General features: G+C 41.7%; 1 pseudogene; it reads left to right on the forward strand.

Annotated features, from left to right (window-relative positions):
- The first annotated feature begins 7,275 nt into the window (after positions 1 to 7,275).
- Positions 7,276 to 8,760, forward strand: LOC138143721 (transcription initiation factor TFIID subunit 12 pseudogene; annotated as a pseudogene).
- Positions 8,761 to 12,771: the final 4,011 nt, after the last annotated feature.

The following is a 12,771-nucleotide window of genomic DNA, read 5'->3' on the forward strand; positions in this document are numbered from 1 at the left end:
TTTTTTTTTTTTTTTTGCTTTTTAGAGGGGAGAGAACAGGACAATTGGGGTTAAGTGACCAAGGTTACACAGCTAGTAAGTGTTAAGTGTCTGAGGCTGGATTTGAACTCGGGTCCTCCTGACTCCAGGGCCTGTTCTCTCTATTCACTGTGCCACCTAGCTGCCCCTGCAATCATTTTCATGTTGGTTTTTTTGGTAGTCTATCTTTCACAAGTATTGCAATATGAAATAATTAACTATTCCATGAAATAATGCCTCTTGTTCTCTTTGGGCATAAAATAAAAACAACTTTGCCAACTCTTTGCTTCTTCAAGAAGTACCCATGAGCCATCCTCTGTTTAACTACACTTTCCATTTTTCTTTTGCCTTCATTTATAGTGCAAATGTTCAGACTGACATGATTCAGCTCCTCCTACAATACCTTACTTGTTGGTCATTGGATAAGGAACTGACATTCTAAGCACCAAAAGCCAAAGTTTATAGGTAGCCTGAAAATTTTGTGATTGTTAGTTCCCTGTGCCCTTCCTTTCACCATTCTGTCACCATCACTGCAGAGGCAGAAGGCACTGAGGGCTAATATGTTTTCTTTTCTCCATGGGTTACCATAACCTAAGAATCCTATATTTAGCTAGGCTGGTCCTAGAAAGGAGAACCACTGGTGGGCTCATACTTGAAGACTTTCCAGTATGGTAGAATCTGCCAGAGTGTATGCTTGTCTGCAATAGCTTTTGAGAATATAGGTTTACCTCCATACCCTGATGAAGCAGCAGAGTAGAAGCCTATGGAAGTCTCAGTAAAATCATGATTATAACATACTTGGACTTAATCAGTAAATATTTGACTTACTTGCCAATAGGATAAAGATGGCTGCCAAAGGGGGGAAGTTTAGTGTATAAATTTATCTCTAAAATCTTATGAAGAAGGATAATGAGTGATGATAAGCAGTATATTCTCATAAAGCAGAGAGAAGTTGTGGAAGTTAGTATAAAGAAATCTTGGCAAATAACCAACAAAACAGAATTATCCCAAGGGCATTCAAGGATGAAAATAGAAAGACTATAAACATAAGAAAAACAGAAAAGGTTTGAAAAAATATAATTGTTTCTTCATCATGGATAATGGAGCCACCAAACTGGAACCTAACATCACAAATTCTGAGGTGCTTATGAAGGAAATAGAAATTGTACTAGAGAACAAAGATGGGGGAAAGTAGCCAGAGTGGATGAAACTTATGGAGAGAAGATCTGTGCTGGAGGCAATATAATTGTGAAGACATTGAGAGATCAGTTTATAAGATATCTAACAAAGGGGAAGACACCAAAGGCATGGAAAAAGTAATGGATTTTCCTGATATATGTTAAGAAAAAAAGATAACAGAGTGAACATCAGCCACTACCAATATATATAGCTACTCACCCATCTATACACAATTTTTATGAGAGTTTTAGTTTGGACCAAAAAGTCATCAGAAAATGAAATGTAACAACATATGGCATCTTTTCCATCTCAATATTGATTGAAAGGTATAGAGAATATAAGGTCCCTTTGTGTTTGTTTGTTGATTACAAAAAAGCATTTGGCTGGGTAAGACAAAACACAGCATGATAGGTTCCTTAACAACAAAGTGTCTCTCAAGATCATTTGGGATTCGTGAGAAGGTGTAACAACAGAAATAATCCTGTTCAGTGACTCTGCTAATAAACATCACGTAAGACATAAAATAAACTGATACTTTTGTCAAGAGTATTCACTATTGTGATGGAGATCCTGCTCAGCATATAGGTGAAGGAGGCTTTTCCTATATAGATAGATGGAGAGATCTTCCAAATGTTTCTGTTTTCTGCAGACATTGTGTTAATTAGATCAGACCCCCAGGATATTGTAGAGCTTCATAGAAGAGATCTGTAATTACTCTAAGGAGTTTGGACTGTCCGTCCACACAGGAAAGACCAAATGGATGAAGAATGTCAATTGCTCAGATTTCAATAAACATCTGAATAGGCAATAGTATTCATAACTGGGACAGACAAAATCAGACTGGGCCCAGAGTTGAAAAGGAGGAAAGTTGGCTAGATTGCTTCCAGGATGTTGTAAACATTTTTACAGACCTTCAAGGTTCTCTTAACAGCAGATCTGCCTTTTCAGTGCAAACATTTTTCTAGTGTCACTATAGAGCAGTGAAACCTGGAATACAACTGGGAACTAAAGATAAGCATCACACGGAGGGCGATGTAGCATGTAATCAACAAGGAACTCTGAAAAAGGGAAGGAATAAAGCAGGTCACCAAAGAATTTTATGACAGGAAGAGAAGATGGTTTGGTTCTATGATGAAATCAAGGAACGACAGAGGGACCTCCAGAGTGCACCACTTCTTTTTTTTTTTCCATTTTTCAAATGCTGTATTAAATTCTGATTTACATCATTCATTTCTGCCAGATTTTGATTTACAATTTTTCTCCCCGTTTTTCCCCTACCCACTGCCCCAAAATAGCAGTCCCACAGGCTATTCCCTCCTCCAATCTGCTATGTCCCATATCTTCTCCCATACCCCCTTTGACTTTTCCAGTAGGGCAGGGTGGATCTCTATGCCCTAGTGCCTGTATATCTTACTTCCCAATTACATGTAAAATAGTATCAATAATAGTATATATATATATATATGTATATATATATACATAAATATTTGATTTTAAAACTTTGAATTCTAGATTCATTCCCTTCCTCCCTTGTCACCCACCCTTAGTGGGTGCTTCCCTCCCTTCCATCATCCCCCCTCTCATCCCCTTCCCCCCTGCTCTCCTGTAGGGTGAGATACCCTATTTAGTGTGCATTTCATTCCATCCCCGAGTCAAATTCAATGAGAATAAGGTTGACCCATTCCCTTTTGCCTTCCTATTCTTCCCCTCCATTGTAACCATTTTCCCTTGCCTCTTCTATATGAGATAGTTTACCCCATTCTGTCTCTCCCCATCTCCTCTCATTATATTCCTCTCTCACTTCTTAATTTCACCTTTTAAGTATTCACCTTCCTATTAAATTGGTCCTGTACTCTCTATCTATGTATACCTGTAAACATATATATATATACACACATTCACATATGTATTCATATGCCCATATACCCGCTGATATAGACATATATATATATATATATATATATATTCCCTTCAGCTATTTTCATACTGAAAAAAGTTTCATCAGTTAAAATTATCATTTGTCCATGTAGTAATGTTAATAGTTCAACTTTGATAAGTTCCTTATGATTTCTTTTCCCTGTTTACCTTCTCATGCTTCTCTTGTTTCTTGTACCTGAATGTCAAATTTTCTATTCAAATCTGGTTTTTTCATCAAGAATGCTTGTAAGTCCTCTATTCCACTGAATGACCATATTTTCCCCTGAAACACGATACTCAGTTTTGCTGGGTAGGTGATTCTTGGTTTTAATCCCAGCTCCTCTGACCTCCGGAATATCATATTCCAAGTCCTTCTATCCCTCAGTGTAGAAGCTGCCAGATCCTGGGTTATCCTGATTGTGTTTCCACAATATTCAAATTGTTTCTTCCTGGCTGCTTGTAATATTTTCTCCTTGATCTGGGAATTCTGGAACCTGGCTATAATATCCCTAGGAGTTTTCTTTTTGGGATCTTTTTCAGGAGGTGATCGGTGGATTCTTTCAACCTCTATTTTGCCCTCTGGTTCTAAAACATCAGGGCAGTTTTCCTTGAGAATTTCTCGGAGGATGATTTCTAGGTTCTTCCTTTGATCGTGGCTTTCAGGTAGTCCAATAATTTTTAAATTATCTCTCCTGGATCTATTTTCCAGGTCAGTGTTTTTTTTCCATGAGATATTTCACATTGCCTTCTATTCTTTCATTTGTTTGGATCTGTTTAACAGCATCTTGATTTCTCATCAAGTCATTAGCTTCCATTTGCTCCAATCTAATTCTGAAGGAATGATTCTCCTCATTGAGCTTTTGAGATTCTTTTTCCATCTGGCAAATTCAGCTTTTTAAGACATTCCTCTCCTCATTGCCTTTTTGAGCCTCTTTTGCCATTTGAGTTAGTCTGTTTTTTAAGGGGTTGTTTTCCTCAGTCAGGCTGTTGACTCTCATTTCATAATTTTCTTGCATCGTTCTCATTTCTCTTCTCAATTTTTCCTCCACTTCTCTTATCTGCTTCTTAAGGTCCTCTATGGCCTGTAACCAGCTTGTATTTTCCTTTGAAGCTTTTGGTGCAGGAGTTCTGACTTCACTGTCTTCCTCCTGTTCCATGCTTTGATCCTTTTTGTCCCCAAAATAGGAGTCTAATGTTGGATTCTTCTGTCTGCTTTGTTTCCTTTGTCTGGTCATGTCGCCCCCTCAGTCACTTGAACCCTGGGCTTTTTGCCACAGTGGGACTCTGCTACCAGACAGGAGAGCTTTTGTCCCAAATGCTAGGGTTTTCTCATCTGCCAGAGGTATTAGATGGGTGCCCTCTCTGAGGCCTCCACACGCTCTGGCAAGCTGGACACACACCATCCAAGCAGGTTAAAGCAAGAGTGATTACCCCTCAGACTGGTTGCTTGGTCCCCTACACTCTGCAGGCCAGGAGCTGAAGCTGCCACATGGCTCTGGCTGGCTGTGCCAGGTGTCTCAGAGGCTTCTCGCCCTGGGAGCAAAAGCCACACACTCCCACTTACTGGGTCCCAAAGTCCACACTGCACTGACCTCTCACTTTGTCCTCAGCATGTATGTGTTGATAATTCTGGAAACAGCCACAGTTGCTGCTGATCTAGAGTCCCTCAGGCTGGCGGCTCATCAGACCTGCCCTGGTGCTAAAACCTCTGGCTCACGGGCCTGGGCTCAGCTCCCAGTGCTCTGTGCTGGCCAATTCCTGCTGGCCTGCTGTGCTGTGCTCAGTGGGAGGTTAGCTTCTCTGTGTCATTTTGTGGGTTCTGCAGCTCCAAAGTTTGTTCAGAGTCCCCTTTTACATGTATTGGGGAAGGTGGAAGCCAGAGTGGCTTGGAGGTCCTGCTTCTACTCTGCCATCTTGACTCCACCAACTACACCACTGTCAATGTCAGGAGAAAGCGAGGGAAGCCTTCAGCTTTAGGGTGAACCTTGGGGAAGTCAAGGATGAGAACAACACAGGATGGGCTGGTGTGGATGGGTTGCTATCTGCATCTTGAAGGGAGCTCCCAAATAGATATCTAATTCACCTGAGTAGATGAATATTTTCTCTGTCTCTGCAAAGCAACTACCACCAGCTTTGTTATGCTTTAGAGTACTTAAAACCTCACATTTTTATTGAAACAAGGATTCTTCTGACCTTTCTTTCCCCCATACTCCCTCCCTCACATGCACATGTGTAACTCACATTTCCATAGCCTTTAAAAGTTAGGAAGCAATTGGGGCGGCTAGGTGGTGCAGTGAATAGAGCACTGGCCCTGGAGTCAGGAGAGCCTGAGTTCAAATCCGGCCTCAGAAACTTAACACTTACTCTCCATGTGACCTTGGCAAGTCATTTAACCCCAACTGCCCTGCCCTCCCTCCTCCAAAAAGCAAAAAAAAACAACCCCAAAAAAGAGTTAGAAAGCAATTTACTCACAATCCAACCTCAAACCTTCCCCATCCACCTCTTTCCCTCCAAGCAGACAGTACAAGGACTTTTTTGGGGACATAAATATTATGTAAACACACATGTATCCTCTCTTGCTCTGACGAGTAGGTACATGGCTGTGTTGGAAGTAACTGTGAGGCCAGCTGTCCTGGCCCCCACTCCCCACCTCAGTTCTTGGAGAAATATGCCAGTGTAATGATACCAACCATTAAGGTTTCCATCTTCACAACAACCCCATGGAGTAGGTGTTATTATCATTCCCATTTTACAGAAGAGAAAACTAAGGCTGAGAGGCTAATTGATGTGCCCAGTAACATCACAGAGGTAGTAAGAAATGGAGGCAGAGCTTGAACCTAATTAGGTCTCCCTGACTCCAAGGCCAGCCATCTCCTCTGAGCTACCTAGTTGCCTCATAGCATAACTGGATCCATTTGGCAACCCCTCCCATCCCCTGCCATGAAATCAGGGGACAGTGAGACAAAAGGAGAGCAAGAAGGCTTCTCTGAACCCAAAAGACTTGATGAGAGGTACTGAAAGGGAGGCCCATTGTACAGATGCTAGGAAAGGGATAAGGTAAACAAGACAGACTTCCATGAGTTTCATGAGAGGGGAAAACAGAAACTCATTGGAGCATTCCAAGAAAGAACATTCCCACTGCTATCTGAGAAGACTCTTGTGTATAGAGGGTGGGGCCCTGGGCTAGTTTTATTCTGTAGAAAATCTGAAAGTTATGAATAGGACTGAGTCAATCAGTGCCCCAGACAGTGACAGAGAGACAGACAGACAGAGAAAGCAGTAACACTATCAGGTAAGGCACCAGAGTGAGCCTTCCAAAGGCTGAGAGCCAAGCCTGGGAGGTGACCAGCATAGCAGCTCAAAGGACAACAACGAAATACTAGTTAGTCTTAACATAGAACTTGCCACAAACATTGACCAGAGGAGAGCAAATGGTGAGGGAGTCAGGTGGCAGCAGACTCAGGCCCCATGCCCTTCCTCTTCCTAAAGCCCCACCCTGGGTATTACCTTAAATCAGTATTATCAAATTCAAATAGAAACAAAGGTCACTAAGCAACATACAAAGATCCCTATGGGTGGCATATTGACTTGGAAAACATTGTCTATGTTTGATTCTATTTCTATTTATTTTGTTAGATATTTCCTGACATGATCTGGCCCCCATACAATAGGGAGTGTTCCAGGCAGCATTTTTTAATGTCTCTGTACTAGGTAACTCTTCTTTCAGAAGATGTTGACTTACATTGGTAGAGGAAGTTTCCTCCCTGGGAGTTCCTCATACCAATGAAATTGCAGGTCCAGTCCATGTCTATGTGGCAGGCACCGTGCATATTCCTGGATCAGATGGCAATGAGATGGCATAAGAGGACAGAGTGTTTGACTCGGAAGCAGGAAGACCTGATTCAAAAGCAGCCTTAGACATTTACCAGCTATGTGACTGGGTAAGTCACCTCACCTCTGCTTCAGTTTCTTCAACTGCAAAATGGGAATAATGATAGCATCTACCTTTCCAGGTTGTGAGGATCAAATGAGATAATATTGAAAATCATAAATGCTAGAAAAGATGTGGGAAAATTGGAACACTAATGCATTGTTGGTGGAGTTGTGAACTGATCCAACCATTCTGGAGAGCAATTTGGAATTATGCCCAAAGGATTATAAAAATGTGCATACCCTTTGACTGAGCAGCACCACTTCTAGGGCTGTATCCCAAAGAGATCACACAAGTGGGAAAAGGACCTGTATGTACAAAAATATTTGTAGCAGCTCTTTTTGTGGTGGCAAAGAAGTGGAAATCAAGGGGATGCCCTTCAGTTTGGGAATGGCTAAATAGGTTGTGGTATATGAATGTAATGGAATACTATTGTGCTATAAGAAATGAGGAGCAGACGGACTTCATAATAATCTGGAGGCACTTGTATAAACTGATGCTGAGTGAGGAGAGTATTAGTAGGAGAACTGTGTACACAATTACATACACATTGTATGTGTGATTACTAACTCTGATAGACTGGGCTCCTCTCAGCAATGCAAGGCTATAAGACAATTCCAAAAGACTCATGATGGACAGTCGGACCCGGCAGTTGAGCGTGCAAGTTTGTGCCGGCTGGGAGCCTGGAGATCATGGACAGATAAGCCTTGGTTGCGGTTGATTGGCCTCAGTCCCACAATCCCCCAAAAAAGCAGGACCTTGACAAGCTCCATGAACTGAAGGCCAAAGCCTGGCAGATTATGAACCAGTTTGGCCCCTCAGCCCTGATCAACTTCTCCAACTTTTCATCCATAAAACCAAAACTTTCTAGCACCCTGCCTCAGGGGTCTATGGCCAATAGTACCACATTGGGAAAGATGCCAGCACCCCCCCCCAGGGGCTGGGGGGTGTCTTAGTCCAGAAAGCAATCAGGTTCTGACCAAGAAGAAATTACAGGACCTGGTTAGAGAAGTAGATCCCAATGAACAACTGGATGAAGACGTGGAAGAGATGCTACTATAGATTGCTGATGACTTCATCGAGAGTGTAGTGACAGCAGCATGCCAACTGGCCCGGCATCGAAAATCTAACACTTTAGAGGTCAAAGATATCTAGCTGCATTTAGAGCGCCAATGGAACATGTGGATCCCAGGTTTTGGTTCAGAAGAAATAAGACCCTACAAAAAGGCCTGCACCACAGAGGCTCACAAACAGAGAATGGCCTTGATCCGCAAAACCACCAAGAAATAACCCATGGGAGGGGCAGGAAGAAGACAGCACTGCATCTGGAGACACCGGAGAGGCCTCCACAATATCGCCTATGGAATTTTTTTTTATGCTTTAAAGAGAAGCATATATATTTTTGTTAACAGTACAGCAATATCTATAGTGACTGAGGAGACCTGCCAAAAAACCTCGCCATTATATGGTCCCAGTTCCCCTCCCTTTGACTTGCCCTCAGAAGGGAGCAATGTATCCCAGCCCAAAGGAGGTTTTATTTGTGGTTTATCCTAAGTGGTTGTCCAAGGGCCAGAGAGCATCCTGGCCTTGTTTGGTGCGACAGTAGAGGTTCCTGTTTCCCTTCTCTCCCCGTACTTTGTAACATAAGTGTTTATATGAATATGACTTTGATTTGTTTTTCAAAAATAAAGATGCTATTAATCTAAAAAAAAAAAGACTCATGATGGAAAAGGCTGTCCACATAGAAAGATTTCTGTAGTCTGGATGCAGATTGAAGCAAACTACTTGCTCTCTCTCTTTTTTGTTTTGTTTCTTCTTTCTTGTTGTTCATTCCATTGGTTATAATTCTTCTTTACAACTTGACTAATGTTTAATGTGAAGGTATTTGTAGAACCCATATTGAATTGCATGCTGCCATGGGGGGATGGGGAAGGGGAGGGCCGGTAAGAGGGGGAGGAGAGGGAGGGAGAGAAAATTGAAACTTAAGTTTGTGGAACTAAATGTTGTAAACTAAAAGTAAGTAAATAAGTACATAAATTTTTAAAATGAGATAACACTAGTAAAGCACTTTGCAATCCTTAGAGTGCTATATAAATGATGCTTGTTATTATTAATTATTACATCACTGTTTGACCTTTTCTGATCCTGCTTCCCCAACTTTAAAAGAAGGAAGTAAAGCTAGACAATCACTAAGGTCCTTTCCAGCTCTGACATTTTTGATTTCAGAAGTGCAGAGCAAGGTAGAAGATGTCTGGGGAAAGAAAAAAAAGAGGATTAAAAAACAAGACTAAAAAGTATTTGAATCAATTCAACATGCATTAAGGTGCTAGTTACTTGCAAGGCACTGTGTTAGCCTCTAGGTGTTCAAGTACAAAAATGAAACAGTCCGTGTTCTTGAAAAGTTTACACTCTGTTGGTTCCATTCAGAACAAAGCTTGGCAGAACATCAGGTGAGCATTTGATATATATTCAGAACTCAGAAGGAAGATTGAGTTCAGGAGATTTTGAGCATAGGCTCCAAGGAAGAGGAAAAGACATCCAGCTATCCCATTTCAGGCAGCAGAATTACTTCAATTTGACATTAGGTTTGTCTTCCTAGAGTGCAGGCAGAAATGACCTTCCTTTATACAAGGACTAGGGTAAGAAAGAGTATCTGGTAGGCGTGGGTAAGAGGCGCAGTGGAGATCTCAAGATGTCTGATTTATGGGTAAAGTTGGACAAAGCTGAGTTTTAAACAAAATGTATTGCAATGACTTGCCCACCTGTATACATTTTGAACCTAAAGTGCTAGTCTAAACTGTAGGCTGTGCTTGAGATGGTCAAGAAGGGCATGAAGCTGTGGTCCCAAGGTCGCAGGGCACCCCTCTAGATCCTGGGGGAGTTGTGGTAGGTTACACTAGCAGTGGATTTTGTCGATCTTCTCTTCACTGATGTTCCTGAAGGTAAGGATGATCTCAGTAGAGTTCTTTAACTGTCTTTATGCATGACAGAGGTTCATACTTCATGATACTTACTGGTGGGGATAGGGATGATAGGGACAATAATACTAATCGCTGACATATGCACGGCATTTTAAGGTTTATAAAGTTTATGCATTATCTCATTTGAACTTTACCCAAAATCATATGAGTTTGGTATAGTCAGTAGGGGAAGTGGGAAGAGCCCTGTATTTGATGTTAGGAAACTTTGAATCTAGTCCCAGCATTCATCCCATGTGACCTCGGTCAAGCAAATTATTTTATCTCTCAGACCTCAATTTCTTCATTTTCAAAATAAAGGATTTGGACTACATCATTGCAAAGGTATCTTCAAACTCTAAATCCTATGATCTGTTATAACCCCCAATTTACAGATGAAGAAAAAGCAACAGAAATGTAAGTGATTTGGGTCATACAACCAGCAAGTAATCAGAGCTGGGTTTCCAGACTCAACATCCTTTTCCATACATTTTACAACTTCAGGGTGTCTCGTGGTGCTTATTGTGACTGTGGAGACAAGGAAGATCTGACTTGTTTGTGAATAAGAATTGGCCCCCTGTGGCTGTCTCTAGATGATGCCAATAAACCTGCAGGGAAAGTGAAAAAAATCTGCCAGTCATTCACAGCATGGCTCCACGCCCTCCTCAGCTGATTCTCTCCTGCTCAATTAGGAGAAATAACTGGTTGTTTGGGTGTCATAGAGATATGGCCTCTGGATTCAGAAACTTGGATTCAGGACAAGCTTGCAAGGGAAACTTAAGAAAGCCACTTGTCTCCTGTGGGCCTTTGTCTAAATAGGGCAAGGTTGGGGCCTTTTACCAAGCAAGGAAATCTATTTTCACATTCTTGATACCTGGGCCCCCTTCCAACAAGGAGGGGAGCAGGATCACATCCTGCTAAGCTGCTCACTTGGGGCCCTTTTCAAAAGGTGTCTCTATATAGATTGAAAGGGGGGGGTAGAAGGGGGAAGCTAGGCGGTACAGTTCATAGAGCACTGGCCCAGGAATCAGAAGGACCTGAGTTCAAATGCAGCTTCAGATACTTACTAGCTCTGTGACTCTGGGCAAGTCACTTAACCTCAAGTGCTAAAAAAAAAAAGTCTGGGGTAATAGAAAGTTGGCCTTAGTCAGGAAAACCTGGATTCATGTCTTGTCTCTACTACCTATATGACCATGAGTAAATCACTTAACTTTTTAGCTATCCCAGGCCACTCTCTGGGTAAATTGAAGATGGTAGCGATGCTGATCACTTTTGCAAAATTGGAGGGAATCACCACAGTGGAAATTCCCTAAAGATGTCATGGGTTAAGACCAAAAAAGAAAATGTAGGTTTAGTGGGACTGTCACATACTATTCCCTAGGTTATTAAAACAAACAAACAAAAAAAACCAACCTACTGAATCAGAACCACAAAGCCACTGGACTCTATGTCCAAAGTCTTGGGTTCAAGATCTAATACTGCCATTGACTTGCTATGTGACAGGTAGATAAGTTAATTCACCTTTCTGGGCTTCAGTTTCCTCATTCATTAAACAGAGATGGTGATAACTCTTCCGCCTACTTCCCAGGGTTAATGTGAGGATCAAATGTATAAGAGGCTTTAGAAAAAAGTACTACAAAATTGTAAGGTATTGATAACTCAAGACCTTGTGGCTTCACATATTAGCTCTTAAGGAGACCTTAGGTTTCCCTATGCCTCAGGTGCAGCAAGTGAGACTCTCTAGTCCCAACCTCAGGTACAGCAGACATCTTCTTTGGCTTCTCACTGACACATGAATTTCAAGCACATCCCAGTACCCTAAGGGTAAGAGAAAAGATATTGATTGTGTGTGTGTGTGTGTGTGTGTGTGTGTGTGTGTGTCCAAGCTCAAGGGATGTACCCTTCTGACAAGCTGTCATTTTGACTTTGAAGTTGTCTTGTTCCAAATGATTTTCTGTTGTCATGGAAACAACATCAGCATTGCCCAGTTCTCCTACTATAAATGGGGAAGCCTTACAGTCCAAGTCCACAGCCTGAGCTCAACTTAGGGATGCAATCCTTACAGCAGGTAGGGAAGATAATCCAGAAAGGAGTCAGGAATCAGGGCATAAGGATGGAGAAATGGAAAAGGGTTTGGGTTACTGGAAGGCCAAGACTGAGATAATCACCTCTCTATCCCTCTTTATTTTCAAAAGGCCTTGGGTTTAGCTTCCTATTAGCCTGGTCTGGACTCTATACAGAGAGAAATACTCTACACTGTTAGTGTCTGGAAGCTTCTAGTCAGGGTTCACTTGAAGAGAAAACCCATTAAGGCAGAAAAAAGTCCATAGAAGCAGGGGATTCTATAGAACCTTGAATGAAGTATTGAGTATTTCTTTTCCTTATGGAAAGGTAAATAGGTCAGGGAGTTTGAAGTCAGATAAGAGAGGGCTATAGAGGACAGAGAGAGAATTGATAATGAAAATCCCAGATGACATAAAAAACCCATTTCAGTGGGACTCTGCACCCAAAAGTTGATTCTTCAAATGCAGAAATGAAACAGTTCTTGCTTCTCTCCCAAACTATCCTGTTCAAAGGCATGTAGATTAGATGAATCAGGGTCCTTTCCTCTCTCCTAGCCTGACTCTAGGAATGGAGTATTCAAGAAGCTCTGTGAGGAAAATGCTCGGGATAATTCAAAGACTGGATTATAAATACTCAAAATCAGAAATCACCTTGCTCACCACTCACCCAGGAAAGTTCAAACACTGCCCAGACTACCCGGAGTTC

This window comes from Petaurus breviceps, unplaced genomic scaffold, assembly GCF_028583685.1.
Source record: "Petaurus breviceps papuanus isolate PSGF00001 unplaced genomic scaffold, PetGlider_PUasm1.0 138, whole genome shotgun sequence".
NCBI classification, from domain to species: Eukaryota; Metazoa; Chordata; class Mammalia; order Diprotodontia; family Petauridae; genus Petaurus; species Petaurus breviceps.